This window comes from Oryctolagus cuniculus, chromosome 13 (genome assembly GCF_051225735.1).
Source record: "Oryctolagus cuniculus isolate XC-2025 breed Fujian yellow rabbit chromosome 13, ASM5122573v1, whole genome shotgun sequence".
In the NCBI taxonomy this organism is placed as follows: Eukaryota; Metazoa; Chordata; class Mammalia; order Lagomorpha; family Leporidae; genus Oryctolagus; species Oryctolagus cuniculus.
This window is the reverse complement of record NC_142879.1, coordinates 89,323,706-89,343,615: the sequence shown is the minus strand read 5'-3', so window position 1 is coordinate 89,343,615 and position 19,910 is coordinate 89,323,706. Positions and strand designations below refer to the sequence as shown.

The following is a 19,910-nucleotide window of genomic DNA, read 5'->3' as shown; positions in this document are numbered from 1 at the left end:
CACGGCACTCTTTGGTTAAGATTTGTCATTTTGTCATATTTGATTCTCTAGACTCCCTGAAAAATCCCCTACTTCATTAGATGGAGTCCGTGTCTCACCATGGCAGTGAAAAGTTTAAAATGTTCCAGCTTTGCATTTAGCTAGGCCGTGGACACATGCCATGACACTTGCCAGCCAATTGTGTCAGGGGCATCATCTGAATCAGAATTACTTGCATGAAAAAAAGGAGTTGCAGATTCTTCCAGTGAAAGTGGAGAGGAGCAAGAGCTGCAGAACATTGCCAGGGTTGAGTGTGCCATGGTATGCCATGTGGTGGCTGGTGTCTGGGGTGCTGGTTCTGCAGAAGATAGGGCTTATGGGGGCTGGTGCTGTGGTGTAGCAGGTAAGTCTGCCGCCTGCAGTGCCAGCATCCCATATGGTCACTGGTTCAAGTCCTGCTGCTCCATTTCTGATCCAGCTGTGCTATGGCCTGAGACAGCATTAGAAGATTGCCCACATCCTTGGACTCCTGAACCCACATGGGAGACCTGGAAGAAGCTCCTAACTCCTGGCTTTGGATCAGCTCAGCTCTGGCCATTGCATCCAATTGGGGAGTAAACCAGCCGATGGAAGATTCTCTCTCTCTCTCTCTCTCTCTGTCTCTCTCTCTCTCTCTGCCTCTCCTCTCTCTGTGTAACTCTGACTTTCAAATAAATAAATCTTTCTTTTTTTTAAAATAGCTTATGCTGATGGATAGTGGTCATGGAAAATGTATGGGACATTTTTCAGCAAGATTTTGAATGAATTTTCCAACCCCTGAACCTCCTAGAGATTGGAATAGACTTCTAATGCATAACTTCCTCTTATGCTTAATTAGGTTTTTGTTTTGAATTGTTTTTGATGAAACAGCAAGGAATTCTGAGTTATAGACTTCCTATTTCAGAGACAGAAGAACACTGATGCCTGCATTATAATTAAATAATGCCTATCACCCTTTCTTAAGCAACAAATGATCACAGATTCTCTCTTTGCTGCTAAGTAATGAGCATGGTGATTCTTCCCACCATAACCATCTTCCCACCTACACTCCCTCCCCTCTTCCTCCTTCCTCTCCTATTGACATGGAATGCCTTACATAGCTAGGGTGAACATTTAACCCGCTGGCCCTAGGTGTTCATACACTTCAACTCTGTGTTATTATTCATATGCCCTTTTTATGACCAAGCTTATGTCAGAACGACAAATTATATATTCACCTAATACTGAGAGTCATCAAATTGATTTCTATTTTCTTCTCTCTTAGGCAGTTCTTGAGGGGCAGAAATATTTATTTTGTATATCATGTATTTATTCAACTAAAAGACTGACTGTCAAGATGCTGAGTTTTAGTGTCAAAGCAAATATGTTTCTAGACCCCATGAAGTTTACAGTCTGACAAGAAAGAGCAATCTACCCAAAGAATATTGTTTAACGTAGTAAATGCTGGTGTGAAGCCAGTGGATAAAGATTGAAGCATTCTTAATCTAGCACCAACTCTAATCCCATGATCTCTAATTGAGAGAAGTAATCAGAAACACAGAACTCCATGTTACCCAGTTATCTCTTTGAATTTCTGATTAAAAAATAAAACATATCAAACAACACACAAATACCTAGGAGTGCATAATATTTATATACTATCTTGATATTAAAAATAAGAACAAATAACCATGAAAAATAGCAACTTTGAATCTCCTTTGTTTTCTAGACAAGTTATAATCCTATGTGGTTCTATACAGTAAATTATTACAGTAAATTACAGTACATCATTACAGTAAATTATTACAGTAAGTAACTATAGTAAATTACCTTTGTAGCTAAACTTCATCTCTCTCACATTTTTCCATTTGATAAATCAGATTTTAAAAACTGAGACCCAAGAGAAAAGAAAGATTTTTAAGCTAGTGTTATATGTTGATTGGCTCTCTAAAAATGATTTATTTATTTATTTGAAAGTCAGAGTTACACAGAGTAGAAGGCGAGAGAGAGAGAGAGACATCTTCCATCTTTTGGTTCACTCACCAATTGGTCACAATGGCTGGAGCTGTACTGCTCCAATGCCAGCATCCAGGAACTTCTTCTGGGTCTCCCACACAGGTGCAGCTGCCCAAGGACTTGGGCCATCTTCCACCACTTTCCCTGGCCATAGCAGAGAGTTGGGTCAAATGAAGAGTAGCCGGGACTCAACCTCCACCCATATGGAATGTCCATGCTGGCAGTAGCTTTACCTGCTATGCCACAGTGCTGGCCCCTTGATTGGCCTTTATCTTAGACTTTTTAATGATATTAAAAAACACCATGCTTTTCTAAGCTCTTTCCATTCAGTTTCTACTTTGTAAATTCCAGATAATACTGTCCCCAGAATTAATCTAAGGTATAAATGATATGATATGAGGCATTTAACCCCTTAACCTGTCTCCTTGAATACTCAGCTATGTTAGCTCTGTGTCCATTCTTCTGTCTCTGTACTAGATAAATAAAAAGAAAGTGTAAAATGATTTGAAAAGAACTATAAGGGGTCAGTACTGTGGTGCTGCTGCCAATTGGGGAGTGAACCAGCAGATGGAAAACACCTCTCTCTCTCTCTCTCTCTCTGCCTCTCCTTCTCTGTAACTCTGACTTCCAAATAAATAAATAAATCTTAAAAGAACTATAAACATCAATAAAACACAAATGAAAATTGTATTCTCAAAACTGGATATTAAACCATGCCTTCTACACCTCTGTTAAAAGTTACATTCTATCATAGTCATTTATGATTTCTAGGGCCAAAGTAGTAAATAAGATTTTTCTGGAAGAGACAGAGGTTATGAGGGAGCCAGGATTTGGGGTCAGTTAGCAGCAGTGAGTGTCACTCTTTCAGATTTGATTCAGGAAAGGAAGAACAGCAACTGATCCCTGAGATTTTGGGTTGGGAAGGAAAGGAAGGAGGGACTGAATAAAAGCAAAGGCCCTCTGGTTGTGGGCACCCACCCCTGACTGCAGCCTTTGGGGAGGGCCAGCTGGTGTCTCTATGGATGTTGCGGCCTGGACTCAGTTTCCCTGAGTTCCCAGGAGCTCCAACATATTCTGCCTTCTGAATGGCTGTGCCCATTCGCCTGCTACAGCCAGTCCCTGGGGCTCTGAGTTGGACCAGAGGGAGTTCATTCCCTGATCAGGGTCAGCCCTGGGGGCTGTGCTGCTCCTTCTCTCTCATTTACTGCATCTCCTGCTCTGCACGTGCAATCCCAGGCAGTTTCCGAGTGCTCACCCCGAGCCTGCCTCCTGCTGCTTCTTCCCTCTTCATCCTCCACCTGTGGGTCCCAGTTACCAGGGACTCTGTTCCCCACACTCCCTGCTTTGCTCCCCGTGTTTCTGGAAGAAAGTGTACCTGCTCTGGGACTTTCTGCTGCAGGTTTGGAATGCAGGAAGGGGCGGCAACATGTGTGGGAGAAGGGTGGGTGCCAGGGCACCAGAGATCTTGGCAGTTTCCCCCGAGGTCAGGGCTGGGACCTGGGCTGTTCTGTCTCCCACCTCTGCTTCCCAGGCTCCCAGTGCCTGGACTCTCTCCTGCAGAACCTTACCCAAACTGTCCCTAATGTGCTTTATTTAGTGGTTACAGGAGAGAGAGGGCAGCGTTCTGGGAACCTGCACATGCAGAGAAGGAAGGCGGAAAGACTCCCACTCTCCACAGTTAAATAAGCTGGGTTCCCACTGTGGGTGGTCTCAGAATGCAGTCGGGCTGGGCCTCTTGATGTTTTCTGGGCTGTTGGTTCCTGCAGGGTGGGGCTGGGTGGCCTTCAGCAGGGAGCCTGTGGCAGCAGAGGGGTGGGAAGAAGGATCTGACAAGGATCTGCCCCACTGCTCTCATCCTGCACCTCATCTTCCTGGTGGGGATCAGTGTGAAGCGTGAATAGCTGCTTTGTGCATTGATCCCTCTCAAGTATTAATTATCAGACTTTTCCAATGTGGAATTTGAAGCTGTTCCAGAAACCTGGGGTGGGAAAACTCCCTTCTTTCAAACAGGCACAGAGACAGGGGAGGATCCAAGGAGTCTCTATTAATGGCCCTAGGCTCAGCTGGAATGATTTCCTGAGAACTGAGCATCAAATTCAAGTTTCTTAGCTGTTACAGCATTGGTGGGTTTAAATGGCAGCCTACATGACTTAGGACTGTTAGAGTTGGATTGCTCTTGCCACCCCCAAAACGCTCCAAGAGACCTTCTCTCATGCAATTAACAAAGGGTAAGGTTTATTGATGATCTGACATGTCGGGGCCCCCGTCCCAGTACAGGCGAGCGGCCCCAAATAGTCTTGGGTTAGGGTTTTTATACATGTTTAAGCAAAGAAAATCAATCATTGCATAGATCAGACAGAGGTATAGAGTAAACAATTGATACAAGTTAAGTGATTTTACAACCAGTTGATTTATGAATACAGGGAGTACAGGATATCGAGTAAGGGCCTGATTAGACCTCAGAGAACCATATGGCCTATACAGGGAGTATCAAAAAGCCTCCTATTGCCAAAAGGGAGGGCCACACAACAAACATAACAAGGTTGCAGGAACTGCCTTGATGATACCTAGGAATGCAGCTGAATGGCAATAAGGGACACATGGTGGGGTCAGGGGTCCAGGAGGCAAAGAGATATATGGTGACTTCTTCTATCTTACTTAGGTGAAACTAAGGTTACGCTCACATTGGGGTAATTTACTGACTAATTAACTTTATAGAGAATGGCTATGCAGAGCAAGTCTAACGAGGTCAGGAAAGCTCACCAGAGGAGGTTGGTGGGGGGAGCGGCTTTTAACTTTTTAACCCTTCATTCCCCACTCCTCTTAGGCCAGGGTCTCTAATCTTAGAGACCATCTGTTTCCCCTTCCCTGTGTGTTACATATTGTTGACGAATTACCATGAGTTTAACATTTTTAACTTGCTTTCGAAGAAATGTGACAAGCCTATTTAATATACAGGGTCCTATAGTAATAATTAGGAGCAGCACAACTAGGGGACCTGCCAGTGCTGATAATAACGTAGTCAGCTAGGGAGACTTAGTGAACCACGACTCAAACCATCCCTGTTGCTGAAGTCTGTCCCACTGTCTTTCCTCTAAGCGTTTACATAGTTGAGCCATGTTGTCCCTCGCCACCCCTGTCTTGTCTACATAGAAGCAGCATTCCTCCTTAAGGGCTGCGCATAACCCCCCCTCCTCTATGAAAATGAGATCCAACCCCCCGCCTGTTCTGCAATACTGAAATGCAGATACTGGGCTGTATCTGGGAGGTTGTAGAAGATTTGTCAGGCAGAAGGGGTGGGGATCTCCACCTGGCAGGTTATCAGGTAGAAGGGGGCAGGGCAGGATGCAAAGGCTGGGCTTCCAGTGAAACATTGTCAGGATGACTGAGGTGCAGATGCATATGCTGGACACATTAGGCCTTTATGTCACACACACATAAGCTCATAACTGACTTTCTGCCTAATATTTTTCCCTCAAGAGGTAATACCCAAAATTCTTCTTTGGGATTATGGATGGAGTTCTGTTTTCTGTAACTTCTTCGAAGCTGGCATGTGGGCGTCGAGGGGGGTTTGGGTATTTCCTCTTGCTACCTGTCTTATGGTGTGCAACAGTGGCCTTGGAAAGACGGTGCCGCTCGGTCCAGAGGGCTGTTCAGGTAGTCCAGTGGAATGGGCTGGAAGCCTTGCCTGATGACCATTTGGAGTTTAACAGCTTTTAGTCTGTTAGAGACAAAACAAACAAGGGCATTAAAAACACACAGTGCAAAGAGAAGCATCAAGATTGCAGAAGTTATTGGGCCAAGGAGAGGAAACAGCCAGGATTTCTGTGACCAGAGATCAGGCCAGAAATCCCAGCCCTGCTTTGCCTGCTTCTGGAGCTGTTTGGCTTTTTCCAGGAAAAGTACGAATTTGGATTTGTACCTGTCTAGTCTGATTGACCCAGAGACAACATTTTTCCTGGAACATGGCACAAATAGCTAACGTGCCATGCCATAACTATTGCATACCCTGAGAAGCAGGTCCAGTCTGACAAAGCTGCTTCCATCTGTGACTCAAACCTCATCTGCGTTAGTCAGGGGTTGTCTCTTGGGTCCCTTCTGCTGGCATAGATCAAGTCTATAGTCTCAGTACAGGAGTGGAAGGGACCACTTTCCCCTGGAACTGGCAGGGAGGGCTTTTTAAGTTTAATACTATTGGATGGACTTTTAAGGCCTGGCTGGGTGTGTGAGGCCCAGACCTATCCATGGGGTGCTGTTAAGAGAATTGTAAGAGATGCAAATCTCCCTTAAGGGAGGCACCCTGTTGACTTGCATTACATGGCTGGACTAGGAGGAGAGCTGAATAGGAGGCTGATAGAAATAGGCAACTTGCATTTTACTGACCCTAGGCCATCCCCAATAGCAGTGGCTGGAGCTGGAAGCTGGGCAGAGCCAAAGGCTTTTTAGCTCGGGGCCACAGGGTCTGTGGTTCTGAACCAGGAGTCCTTCGACACCCAGGGCAGTTCCATGTCCAGTGACCGTGCTCTTGGCAGAGCTGACAGAAGGCAGTCGCTGTTACAACAGCTGCTTGCCCAATGCAACAGGCACCATTTGGGGTGCATTGGCTTTGCTGGGTTTCCTTGACAGTGGATCACCGTGTAAAGCAGCCACTGATTGGCCTGTTGCCCATCCTTACATCGCTCCTGCTGCTAGCTTGCTCCTCATTTCCCTGGTCTCTAATAAAGTGGACCAAGGAGGCAGCCTCTATGATGTCAGTCAAGGGGGTGCTCAACCCCGTCCCTGATTTTTGGAGTTTTTTTTTATTTTATTTTATTTTAGGGTGAGCTAGAAAAACTATGGTCATGGGCAAATTCTGACACTTAGTATTTTTCTGTGAGTTAAGACCATGCCCATGAGAACTATGACCATTTAGGTAAGATTCACTGTGGTGACCTGCTTGTATACTTTGAGATTACTAGTGTAACTTTTTATCTATTTCTCAGTTTGGTTTAAAAGGGGAGTTCTGCCCATTTGCTGCGTGCACTGAAAAATCAATCTAGCTGTCACATTTTAACCTCTTATTCTGGCTATGTTGTTTGGTCCTCTATACTGTGACCAGGCATTATTATAGAAATGGTCAGTCATCCCTTACATAAGGTCTGGGGATCAAACTGTATATCACTGTGGAGAGTCCTGCAGAACAGTGGTAACTTCCCTTCTGGAAAAGAAAAGAGGAGAAGTGAGGCAGCGAGTCGGGTCTCTAGCCTGACTTCCTGGGCTTTCAGATTTAACCAGCGTTTAACCAGTGCTTACTGCGTAGCCTGACTTAGAGGAGAAATTGTGGCAGAGGTCTCTGCCATCCTTTGGCCTCCAGATATTTACCGTGAAGCCAGTGGGTTATGGGCCTGGGTTTCTGGGTTTTCACCGTGTAGCCTGTGGACACTAGAGCCTTTTTGGGCTCCTGGAACCCAGTTTTCTAGCATTTGCCACATAACCATCTCCCGTCGTCTCTAAGTCTCTTTTGGCACACTTTTTCCCTTTTGGCTAGACCTCCATTTGATCTACATTTGAACTAGCAATGCCTGGTTGTTACACAATAAATTACTTAGGCAGAACATGAATTCTATGTCTCTTGTTGTCGAATAAACCAGAAATAAAAACCCTGAACATTAGAGTTAGTACACAAAATTATCACATAACTCAGAATAATTTAACGGAGTCAAAAAGAGCTTACAGGACCTAATTTTAGAAATGGCAGGGTAGCCGATTAAGCAGACACTGTTAAAATAGACATTACAGTTTTTGTGAAAACAGATTTTAAGGTTTATGATTTAGACCATTTTTAAACATTTTAAAACTTTTTATGACTTGTTCACACCTTTGGAAACTTTACACCCGTAGTTACTTTTATATAGCCTTGAATTGTCATGTGTGGACAACCTATGAGAATACATGCTAACAAACTCAAACAGTCTATCTTATCGAATTTGAGATGTTAAAAGTACACATAATACACTCTCCCAAGTTTTACTTAGTACTGATGCCTAGATGTAAACTAGACATGTAAAGACATGTAAAACTGAGCAAGCAAGCCACTGAGCAAACCGAAGGGTATTTGCATTACCTCAATTTTCTGAACCAATCTGCATTGGCTTACTTTAGTTAACAACATAAAGGCTTGTATACACAGAATTTACTCTTATTTTTATAAGACCATTTTAGCTGGAAAGCAAAAACATGAATACAGCATAGGTCTGACACCATTTATAACATTTTAATACATTTTACATAATCTGAATTGACTCAAGCAGCTGTTACTTTAACAAATTCAGAGTCTCATCCTTTGAGAGTTCCAGGGATCCGACTGGAAGTCCAAAGTTGGAAGACTCGATTTAGAATTTAAGCTGTCAGAGTCAAACCATTTAGCCAAAATTAGTACATTTTTGATTAGTTGGGTAATCACTCAAACATTAAAAACAGATAAACAACATAGTCTCAGTACTACAAATAGAAAAACATGAAACCTTCAAGACAAATGAAACTCTTATCAGCTAAGTCAGGGACAGCAGCACAGAAAAGAGCTGATAAAAACCCATTTACATTTTGGAATAACCTGTTAAGAATTTTTAAATTAAGACAACATTTTTAAAGTTTTTATCATACAGTTTAGAACAGTTGGTTCTGAATGGAATTTTCCCATAATGTGTCCCCCTTGGTTGTACAAAACAAGAGATAAAGACCTCCGGAACAGGCACTGATCCGGAGTGAGATTGCTTCGCCCGCCTGGTGAACATGGAGCTGTAGGTTAAGGCCCATTTAGACTCTGTAGCTGCAGGGCCGTGGAGCCACAAACACATTTACACCACACACAAGCTCTTTTCCATTGCAGACACCAAGCAGGTCCCTGGTAGAGGGGCAACAGAAGCACCCCCCTTCCACACAAAGGCAGGCCTGAGTACTGAGTGCCCCAGGGTGACTTACCGGGTCCTGAAGTCCAGGAGATCCATCCATTTGCCCCATTTGGTTGGCCATGGGGAGTCAGTCTGGGGGGACGGGTATGGCTTGGGGAGTTAGGATCCTGAGGAATAAGTCAGGAGGCATGCCTTCCCATCCTCCACCTGCCATTCCTGGGCTCCAGCTGAGTCCTGCAGGTTGAGGCTCAAAGGGCCAGCTTTGTTTGAACACACAGGGGGTTTCAGCACTTGCTAATGGCACAGCAGGGGTTTCCCTGCTGCCTGTGAAGGGAGAGTGGAGGGATCTGCTGGCCCCTGGGGAGCTGCTTCTTGTACCCTCTCCTGTGGCCCCCGCTGCCGGCCCCACAGCCAGGGCCGGGCGGCTGGTAGGGAGGAGGGAAAATCAAATCTTCAGAGTCGCCCTGTAAAACAGAATAGAGCGGCATCGAGGCTGAAGTCTTAGTTTGTTTTATCTGCTTTGCTGGGACAGTCCTGGACAACTAAAATCTTTTTTAAGGCTGTTTCTGAGGGAGTAAAAAAGGCTTTAACCAGGAAAGGGAGTTTTTACCAGATCTTGCCAGACCAGGATGTCAAGGGTGCCCTCAGGCGCCCACCCTACTTCAAAGGTAGGCCAATCTGCAGAACAAAGGGTGGTTAGTCTCCCTTTCTAAGAGTTGTCTAAATCTGTCCCATTGTCTGAATTTCAGAAAGGAAATACAAATAGCCAAAAACAAATACCAAAGAGACTCACAAAAAGGCACTGAACAAAACAAAAAAAGACAAAAATGGAACGTCGGCCTCACGCCGCACTGCGGAGCAACCCGCTTCCTTCCTACAGAGGTGGGGAGCCTGGCCCCCTACAGAGTCCCAGATGGGGTCCAAGAACCACACTGACACACAGACACAGATCGCAGGCTGACAGCACAATATACACGAATAGAGAGACAATGATGGAGATCAACACACAAAGACCTACAAACACAGACTCTGGAACCGTCTCAGAGCCCTGTGAGGATGCTGGCAATACGAATGCAAGTTCCGGAACCACTTCAGAACCTACAAATGCAGACTCTGGGACCACTTCAGAGTCTCGCGACAATGCTGGCAATCAACAAACAGCAAGTTAACCAACAAAGTTCCTTAACAAATGCAAAAGACCAAGAGGCTTGATCAGTTTCGCCTTCTTGACTGTCAAAGAGAGGTCATGGGCCCGGCTGCTTACCTCCAACCAATGATTCAAAGTTAGAGACAAAGGTGCAGACACAGTCTGGCCCATATTAGCAGTCAACACGATATACACGAACAAACAGTGTAGAAAATCAGCACACAACAACCACACAAAGTGTCTACAAAGAATCTGAGATAAGCTACTGGTCGCGCAGACTCCAGGACCACTTCAGAGCCTCACAACAATGCTGGCAATACATATGCAGATTATAACCTACCAAATGGGAGCCATCCCGGCGTCCCATGCAAATGCTAAATAACAAGAGAATACAATCAACAAACAGCCAGACAACCAACAAAGTACCTTAACAAATGCAAAAGACCAACTAGCTTGATCAGATACCAAAATCTCAGCAGTACAAACAAAACATGAGTCTGAAAACAGTTTATGCAATAGAAAAAAACCAGAAAGAGAAAGGACGAACACTGATGCTGGCACCAAATTCCCAACCGCGGGAATTCCCAATGGGAGTTTTCCCTGAGCTTCCTCAGTCTCCCAATCCTCCTGAGGCGTCCCTCAGGGCTGTAGCATTGTGGCTTCCAGCCACCTCTGCCAGCCCAAACGTCTACCATGCCAGCCCAAACCGAAACCACTTCAGGCCTGAACCCAACCAGATACAGAAACAGAAACGCACGTGCACAGAGTCCCTATCCTTTAGGCGCCTTTACTTACCCCAAGAGATGTCCCTTGGAGACGTCCGTGGGCAGCAGAGCTGTCTCGCTAGGGCCTCCAAATGTTAGCCTTGGATTGCTCTTGCCACCCCCAAAACGCTCCAAGAGACCTTCTCTCATGCAATTAACAAAGGGTAAGGTTTATTGATGATCTGACATGTCGGGGCCCCCGTCCCAGTACAGGCGAGCGGCCCCAAATAGTCTTGGGTTAGGGTTTTTATACATGTTTAAACAAAGAAAATCAATCATTGCATAGATCAGACAGAGGTATAGAGTAAACAATTGATACAAGTTAAGTGATTTTACAACCAGTTGATTTATGAATACAGGGAGTACAGGATATCGAGTAAGGGCCTGATTAGACCTCAGAGAACCATATGGTCTATACAGGGAGTATCAAAAAGCCTCCTATTGCCAAAAGGGAGGGACACACAACAAACATAACAAGGTTGCAGGAACTGCCTTGATGATACCTAGGAATGCAGCTGAATGGCAATAAGGGACACATGGTGGGGTCAGGGGTCCAGGAGGCAAAGAGATATATGGTGACTTCTTCTATCTTACTTAGGTGAAACTAAGGTTACGCTCACATTGGGGTAATTTACTGACTAATTAACTTTATAGAGAATGGCTATGCAGAGCAAGTCTAACGAGGTCAGGAAAGCTCACCAGAGGAGGTTGGTGGGGGGAGCGGCTTTTAACTTTTTAACCCTTCAGGACCACATTTCCAATGGTCAGTGGGTCCAGTATGTTTGTAGAAGAGATGTCGGGGACAGATTTATTAGGACAGATTTATGACTGGAGTTTACAGAAGCAGAACTTAGGACATCTTCCCTCCCTAGATAAGATTTCAGTGGGCAGCTGTTTCACTCATTAATTGTGAGCATCCACTTTTAAAGGTTTGTGTTGGATGAGGTCCACTTCTCTTTCTTTGATGATGTATTTGGCTGCTTTACATTTTCTGTCTTCAGCTATTTCTTCTCCTGTTAGCAAGGCTCTCAACTGTTTTTACCTGACGCTGATCCCTTTGCAAAGTGAGAAGGGAACTAAAATTAATGCAAGTCTACTGTGTTGTCAATAACTGGAGCTACTTTTTTAAAGATTTATTTATTCATTTGAAAGAGTTACACAGAGAGAGGAGAGAGAGAGAGAGAGAGAGAGAAAGAGAGAGACACCTTCCATCCGATTGTTCCCTCCCCAATTGGTAGCAACACTTGGAGCTGTGCCAGTCTGAAGCCAGTAGCCAGGAGCTTCTTCTGGGATGAAGCTGTTTTTTTAAATAATTATTTATTTATTTGAAAGGCAGAGTTACAGAGTGGCAGAAACAGAAATCAATGGCTGGAGCTGTTTGGATCCAAAACCAGAAGCCAGGAGCTTTGTCCAGGTCTCATAGGTGGGTGCAGGAGATGAGGGATTTGGGCCATCTTCTACTGTTTTCCCAGGCCACAGCAGAGAGCTGGATGGGAAGTGCAGCAGCCAGGATCCCAACCGGCACCCATATAGGATGCTGACACTGCAGGCAGTAGCTTTACCCACTATGCAACAGTGCTGCCCACTAACGGGAGCTCTTTTAATCTGAGTATGCATAAAGTGGAGAATTACAGCATCATAAATACATGTAAGTTACAGTTTTTCTCTGCCCAGTACTTTACAGTTACCCAGTGATCCACTGAGAATCTTACTTTCCACACTGTATAATTAAGAAGGTCAGTTAATTGTCTTATTTTGGGTTCTGTGTTTAAACCCATGACATTTTTGAAATGGGAGGATATTAGTTCTACAATTTCATAGAGACTGGTCTGTGGAAGCATCGATGGAAGTTATAACTGTGAGAGTGGTAAGAAAGAAGAATGGAAGAAATAAGTACCCCTTACGCCACACAGAGGTGTCCACAAATGGAATAGAAGATGTGCCCTTGAAAACTATGGCTGACTTTCTGGGACAAACTGTGTTTGAGTGCTTCACATGTTCTGATAGAAAGGTGTTGCCACCAGGTTATTAGTATATTTAGTTTTTAAAGATTTATTTATGTATTTGAAAATCAAAGTTTCACAGAGAGAGAAGGAGAGGCAGAGAGAGAGAGAGAGAGAGAGAGGTCTTCCATCAGGTTCATTTCCCCAATGGCTTCATCATTGTGAACTTTGCTCAGTTCCTGACCTATACCTTTCCTTTAACCTAGTACTTTGCCATGTAGTAGCCCATGAAAACTGAAGACTGCATAAATGAATGAATACTTGGAGGGTTGTGATTTCTTAGAGGAACATCATGAGACAGAAGGAATAAAACAAAACAAAAGTATCCTCCGTGTATAGAAGGTATACTGTTTTTACAAGCCACAGAGAAGAGGAAGAAGAAGGAAAGTAGTGAGACTGGGAAGTTTGCGGCAAAGGAAATAGGCACTGGTCAAGAATTTAACAAGCCCATTAGGAAATATTAAGGTTTCCTTACTTCCATGTAGACTCTGCACTATAATGGTAAACGGCGTCCTCTAAACCCACTTGTTGCACAAATGAAAACCCAAGCATTGTCTTCTCCCACAGATGGAGTCTGCTATTGGTTTTGATTTACATTTCCCTAATGGCTAGTGATATTGGGCATGTTCATCTATGTCTTGACCATTGAGATTTCCTCTTCTGAGAAACATCTATTCAGATCATTCTCCATTTCTGAACTGTACATTTTGCTTCTTGTTTGGAGTTTTTCCAGTTCTATATAAGTATGTTTTGGCTATCAATCTTTTGTCATAGTCAGAGTTTTCAATGTTTCCTGCCATTGCGTCCATTGTATGTTCACTCTGTTGATTACTTTGTTGTGAAGGTGTATCTTAATTTGATATGCTCAAATTTGTATATTTTATTTTGTTACTTGTGCTTTTGGAATCTGACCCAAAACTGTTGTCTATGCTAATGTTTTACAGTTTCTCATATGTTTACTTAGTTTTTGGTTTTATATTTAGACATTTAATTCACCTTGAGTTGCTTTTACATAGTGTATGAGGTGTTGGGGTATCTTTTCAGGCTTCTACATATGGATAATCACTTTCCTTTAAACCATTTGCTAAAGGGATTTTTCTTTTTCCTGTTTGTTTTCTTTCCTTTGTTAAATAGGAGTTGTCTGTAGAAAAGTCGGTTTATTTCAGATGCCTATTCTTTTCCATTGAACTATGTGTCTTTTTTTCCAACAGTGCTAACACTGCTTCTATTCTTTTTAAGATTTATTTATTTATTTGCAAGGCCAGATGCTTTTTTTTTTATATTTTTTTTTATCTTTTATTTAATGAATATAAATTTCCAAAGTACGACTCATGTGTTACAATGGCTTCCCCCCCATACCGTCCCTCCCACCCACAACCCTCCCCTTTCCCACTCCCTCTCCCCTTCCATTCACATCAAGATTCATTTTCGATTATCTTAATATACAGGAGATCAGCTTAGTATACCTTAAGTAAGTATTTCAACAGTTTGCTCCCACACAGAAACATAAAGTGAAATATAATAGATGATTTTTTTTAAATGATGATGAAATCAGATCAGACCTATTGTCATGTTTAATCCCAGTGAGAATCAAGTTGGGAATTGATAATTTCTTTTTTTTTTTTTTTTTTTTTTTTTTTTACAGAAGATCAGTTTAGTGTACATTAAGTAAAGATTTCAATCGTTTGCACCCCCATAGAAACACAAAGTGGAATATACTGTTTGAGTACTCGTTATAGCATTAAGCCTCAGTGTACAGCACGTTAAGGACAGAGATCCTACATGAGGAGTAAGTGCACAGTGACTCCTGTTGTTGACTTTACAAATTGACACTCCTGTTTATGGCATCAGTAATCTCCCTATGCACCAGTTATGAGTTTCCAAGGCTATGGAAGCCCCTTGAGTTCTCTGACTCTTATCTTGTTTAGACACGGTCATAGTCAAAGTGGAGGTTCTCTCCTCCCTTCAGAGAAAGGCACCTCCCTCTTTGAAGACCTGTTCTTTCCTCTGGGATCTCACTCACAGAGATCTTTTTGCCAGAGTGTCTTGGCTTTCCATGCCTGAAATACTCTCATGGGCTTTTCAGCCAGATCCGAGTGCCTTTAGGGCTGATTCTGAGGCCAGAGTGCTATTTAGGACATCCACCATTCTATGAGTCTGCTGAGTATCTCACTTCCCATGTTGGATCACTCTCCCCTTTATTTATTCTATCGGTTGGTGTTAGCAGATACTAGACTTGTTTATGTGCTCCCTTTGACTCTTAGTCCTTTCATTATGATCAATTGTGAACTGAAATTGATCACTTGGAATAGTGAGATGGCATTGGCACATGCCACCTTGATGGGATTGAATTGGAATCCCCTGGTATGTTTCCAACTCTACCAATTGGGGCAAGTCAGCTTGAGCATGCCCCAAATTATACATCTCTTCCCTCTCTTATTCCCACTCTTATGTTTAACAGGGATCACATTTCAGTTAATTTTCAACACTTAAGAATAACTGTGTGATAATTACAGAATTAAACCAGTCATATTAAGTAGAACAGACAAAAAAAAAATACTATGAGGGATAATGTATTAAGTTGTCCATTAGCAGTCAGGGCTATGCTGATCAAGTCACCATTTCTCATAGTGTCCATTTCACTTCAGGAGGTTTCCTTTTTGGTGTTCAGTCAGTTGTCACCGATCAGGGAGAACATATGGTATTTGTCCCTTTGGGACTGGCTTACTTCACTCAGCATGATGTGTTCCAGATTCCTCCATTTTGTTGCAAATGACTGGATTTCGTTGTTTCTTACTGCAGTATAGTACTCTAAAGAATACATATCCCATAATTTCTTTATCCAGTCTACCGTTGATGGGCATTTAGGTTGGTTCCAGGTCTTAGCTATTGTGAATTGTGCTGCAATAAACATTAGGGTGCAGACCGCTTTTTTGTTTATCAATTTAAACTCCTTTGGGTAAATTCCAAGGAGTGGGATGGCTGGGTCGAACGGTAGGGTTATCTTCAGGTTTCTGAGGAATCTCGAGACTGACTTCCATAGTGGCTTGACCAGTTTGCATTCCCACCAACAGTGGGTTAGTGTCCCTTTTTCCCCACATCCTCGCCAGCATCTGTTGTTGGTAGATTTCTGTATGTGAGCCATTCTAACCGGGGTGAGGTGAAACCTCATTGTGCTTTTGATTTGCATTTCCCTGATTGCTAGTGACCTTGAACATTTTTTCATGTGCCTGTTGGCCATTTGGATTTCCTCTTTTGAAAAATGTCTATTGAAGTCCTTGGCCCATCTCTTAAGTGGGTTGTTGGTTTTGTTTTTGTGGAGTTTCTTGATCTCTTTGTAGATTCTGGTTATTAACCCTTTATCTGTTGCATAGTTTGCAAATATTTTTTCCCATTCTGTCGGTTGTCTCTTCACTCTGCTGACTGTTTCTTTTGCAGTACAGAAACTTCTCAATTTGATGCAATCCCAATAGTTGATTTTGGCTTTGACTGTCTGTGCCTCCCGGGTCTTTTCCAGAAATTCTTTGCCTGTGCCAATATCTTGAAGGGTTTCTCCAATGTTCTCTAATAACTTCATGGTGTCAGGACGTAGATTTAGGTCTTTAATCCACGTTGAGTGGATTTTTGTGTAAGGTGTAAGGTAGGGGTCTTGCTTCATGCTTCTGCACGTGGAAATCCAGTTTTCCCAGCACCATTTATTGAATAGACTGTCCTTGCTCCAGGAATTAGTTTTAGATCCTTGATCAAATATAAGTTGGCTGTAGATGTTTGGATTGATTTCTGGTGTTTCAATTCTGTTCCATTGGTCTATCCATCTGTTTCTGTACCAGTACCATGCTGTTTTGATTACAACTGCCCTGTAGTATGTCCTGAGGTCTGGTATTGTGATGCCTCCGGCTTTGTTTTTGTTGCACAAGATTGCTTTAGCTATTCGAGGTCTCTTGTTCCTCCATATGAATTTCAGCATCATTTTTTCTAGATCTGCGAAGAATGTCTTTGGTATCTTGATTGGGATTGCATTGAATCTATAAATTGCTTTTGGGAGAATGGACATTTTGATGATGTTGATTCTTCCAATCCATGAGCATGGAAGATTTTTCCATTTTTTGGTATCCTCTTCTATTTCTTTCTTTAAGGTTTTGTAATTTTCATCGTAGAGATCTTTAACGTCCTTGGTTAAGTTTATTCCAAGGTATTTGATTGTTTTTGTAGCTATTGTGAATGGGATTGATCTTAGCAGTTCTTTCTCAGTCATGGCATTGCTTGTGTATACAAAGGCTGTTGATTTTTGTGCATTGATTTTATATCCTGCCACTTTGCCAAACTCCTCTATGAGTTCCAATAGTCTCTTAGTAGAGTTCTTTGGATCCTCTAAGTACAGAATCATATCGTCTGCAAAGAGGGATAGTTTGACTTCTTCCTTCTTGATTTGTATTCCTTTGATTTCTTTTTCTTGTCTGATGGCTCTGGCTAAAACTTCCAGAACTATGTTAAATAGCAGTGGTGAGAGTGGGCATCCCTGCCTGGTGCCAGATTTCAGTGGAAATGCTTCCAACTTTTCCCCATTCAATAGGATGCTGGCTGTGGGTTTTTTATAAATTGCTTTGATTATATTGAGGAATGTTCCTTCTATACCCAATTTGCTTAGAGTTTTCATCATGAAAGGGTGTTGAATTTTATCAAATGCTTTCTCTGCATCAATTGAGATAATCATATGGTTTTTCTTCTGCAGTCTGTTAATGTGGTGAATCACATTGATTGATTTGCGAATGTTGAACCATCCCTGCATACCAGGGATGAATCCCACTTGGTCTGGGTGGATGATTTTCCTGATGTGTTGTTGTATTCTATTGGCCAGAATTTTATTGAGGATTTTTGCATCTATGTTCATCAGGGATATTGGTCTGTAATTTTCTTTCAGTGCTGCATCTTTCTCTGGCTTAGGGATTAAGGTGATGCTGGCTTCATAGAAAGAATTTGGGAGGATTCCCTCTTTTTCGATTGTTCTGAATAGTTTGAGAAGAAATGGGATTAGTTCTTCTTTAAATGTCTGGTAGAATTCAGCAGTGAATCCATCTGGTCCTGGGCTTTTCTTTGTTGGGAGGGCCTTTATTACTGTTTCAATTTCTGTTTCAGTTATGGGTCTATTTAGGTTTTCGATGTCTTCATGGTTCAATTTTGGTAGATTGCATGTGTCCAGGAATCTATCCATTTCTGCTAGTTTTTCCTGTTTGCTGGCATACAGGTCCTTGTAGTAATTTCTGATGATTCTTTTTATTTCTGTGGTATCTGTTGTTACATTTCCTTTTTCATCTCTGATTTTATTGATTTGGGTCTTTTCTCTTCTTTTTTTAGTTAGTTGGGCCAATGGGGTGTCAATTTTGTTTATTTTTTCAAAAAACCAGCTTCTCGCTTGGCTGATTTTTTGTAATGTTTTTTTGGATTCAATCCTGTTAATTTCTTCTCTGGTTTTAATTATTTCTCTTCTCCTACTAGATTTGGGTTTGGTTTGCTGCAGTTTTTCTAGGTCCTTGAGGTGTGCTGAAAGCTCATTTATTTGGTACCTTTCCAATTTCTTGATATAGGCACCTATTGCTATAAATTTGCCTCTCAATACTGCTTTTGCTGTATCCCATAAGTTTTGATATGTTGTGTTGTTGTCTTCATTTACTTCCAGAAAGTTTTTGATTTCTCTTTTGATTTCTTGAATGACCCAGTGTTCATTCAGGAGCATGTTGTTCAGTCTCCATGTGTTTGCATACTTTCTGGGGTTTCCTGAGTTGCTAATTTCCAGCTTCATTCCGCTGTGGTCTGAGAAGCTGCATGGTATGATTCTAATTCTTTTAAATTTGCTGAGACTTGCTTTATGGCCTAGTATGTGATCAATCCTAGAGAAGGTTCCATGCGCTGCTGAGAAGAATGTGAAGTCTGTAGATGTAGGGTTGAAAGTTCTGTAGATATCTGTTAGATCCATTTGGGCAATAGTGTCAATTAAATCTGCTGTTTCCTTGTTGATCTTCTGTCTGGATGATCTGTCTATTTCTGAGAGTGGAGTATTGAAGTCCCCCAGTACTATTGTATTGGAATCTAAATCTCCCTTTAAGTCCCTTAACATATCTTTTAAATAGACCGGTGCCCTGTAATTAGGTGCATATACATTTATAATAGTTACATCTTCCTGCTGAATTGAACCCTTAATTATTATATAGTGTCCCTCTTTGTCTCTCTTAACAGTTTTTGTATTAAAGTTTATTTTGTCTGATATTAATATGGCTACACCTGCTTTTTTTTGGTTTCTGTTGGCATGGAATATCTTTTTCCAACCTTTCACTTTCAGTCTGCATGCCTCTTTGTTAGAGAGATGTGTTTCTTGTAGGCAACACATAGTTGGGTTGTGTTCTGTGAGCCAGTTAGCCAAACGGTGTCTTTTAACTGAAGAATTCAGACCATTAATGTTCAATGTGACTATTGATACGTAGTGACTTTGCCCTGCCATTTTCCCGGAAATATTTTCTAGTATATGCTTTGAGCTTCCCATGCTCTTTTACTGGTAGGTGTTCTTCCTTTCCCTTCTTTCATATTGATGGCCGTGTTTCTGTGTTTCTGAGTGTAGCACATCTTTAAGTATCTTTTGCAGGGCCGGACGAGTGGTCACAAAGTCTTTCAATTTCTGTTTGCTATGAAAGGTCTTTATTTCACCTTCATTCACAAATGAGAGCTTGGCAGGATATAATATTCTGGGCTGGCAATTTTTCTCTCTTAGCACCTGTGCTATGTCTCGCCATTCCCTCCTAGCTTGTAGGGTTTCTGATGAGAAGTCAGCTGTGAGTCTGATTGGAGATCCTCTGAGAGTAATCTGACGTTTCTCTCTTGCACATTTTAGGATCTTTTCTTTATGTTTCACTGTGGTAAGTTTAATTACCATGTGTCGTGGTGAGGATCTCTTTTGGTCATGTTTATTGGGGGTTCTATGAGCTTCCTGTACTAGGATATCTCTGTCCTTCTCCAAACCTGGAAAGTTCTCTGCTAGTATTTCACTAAAAAGGCCTTCCAATCCTTTCTCTCTCTCCATGCCTTCAGGAACTCCTAGAAC

General features: G+C 42.4%; 1 long non-coding RNA gene across 5 annotated transcripts; it reads right to left on the bottom strand.

The window, feature by feature from the left end:
- Window positions 1-4,231: 4,231 nt before the first annotated feature.
- On the bottom strand, window positions 4,232-10,353 carry LOC149122724 (uncharacterized). 5 transcript variants are annotated; one of them, XR_016219820.1, is made up of 3 exons: window positions 8,974-9,915; window positions 7,145-7,210; window positions 4,232-5,734 (listed from the first exon to the last, which is right to left on the bottom strand). It is a non-coding gene; the product is annotated as an uncharacterized LOC149122724 (long non-coding RNA). The 5 variants fall into 5 exon arrangements; XR_016219824.1 differs by lacking the exon at window positions 4,232-5,734 and adding an exon at window positions 9,922-10,161 and having other exon boundaries at window positions 5,753-7,210; window positions 8,974-9,367; XR_016219823.1 differs by lacking the exon at window positions 4,232-5,734 and having other exon boundaries at window positions 5,753-7,210; window positions 8,974-9,367; window positions 9,514-9,915.
- Between the last annotated feature and the right edge of the window lie 9,557 nt (window positions 10,354-19,910).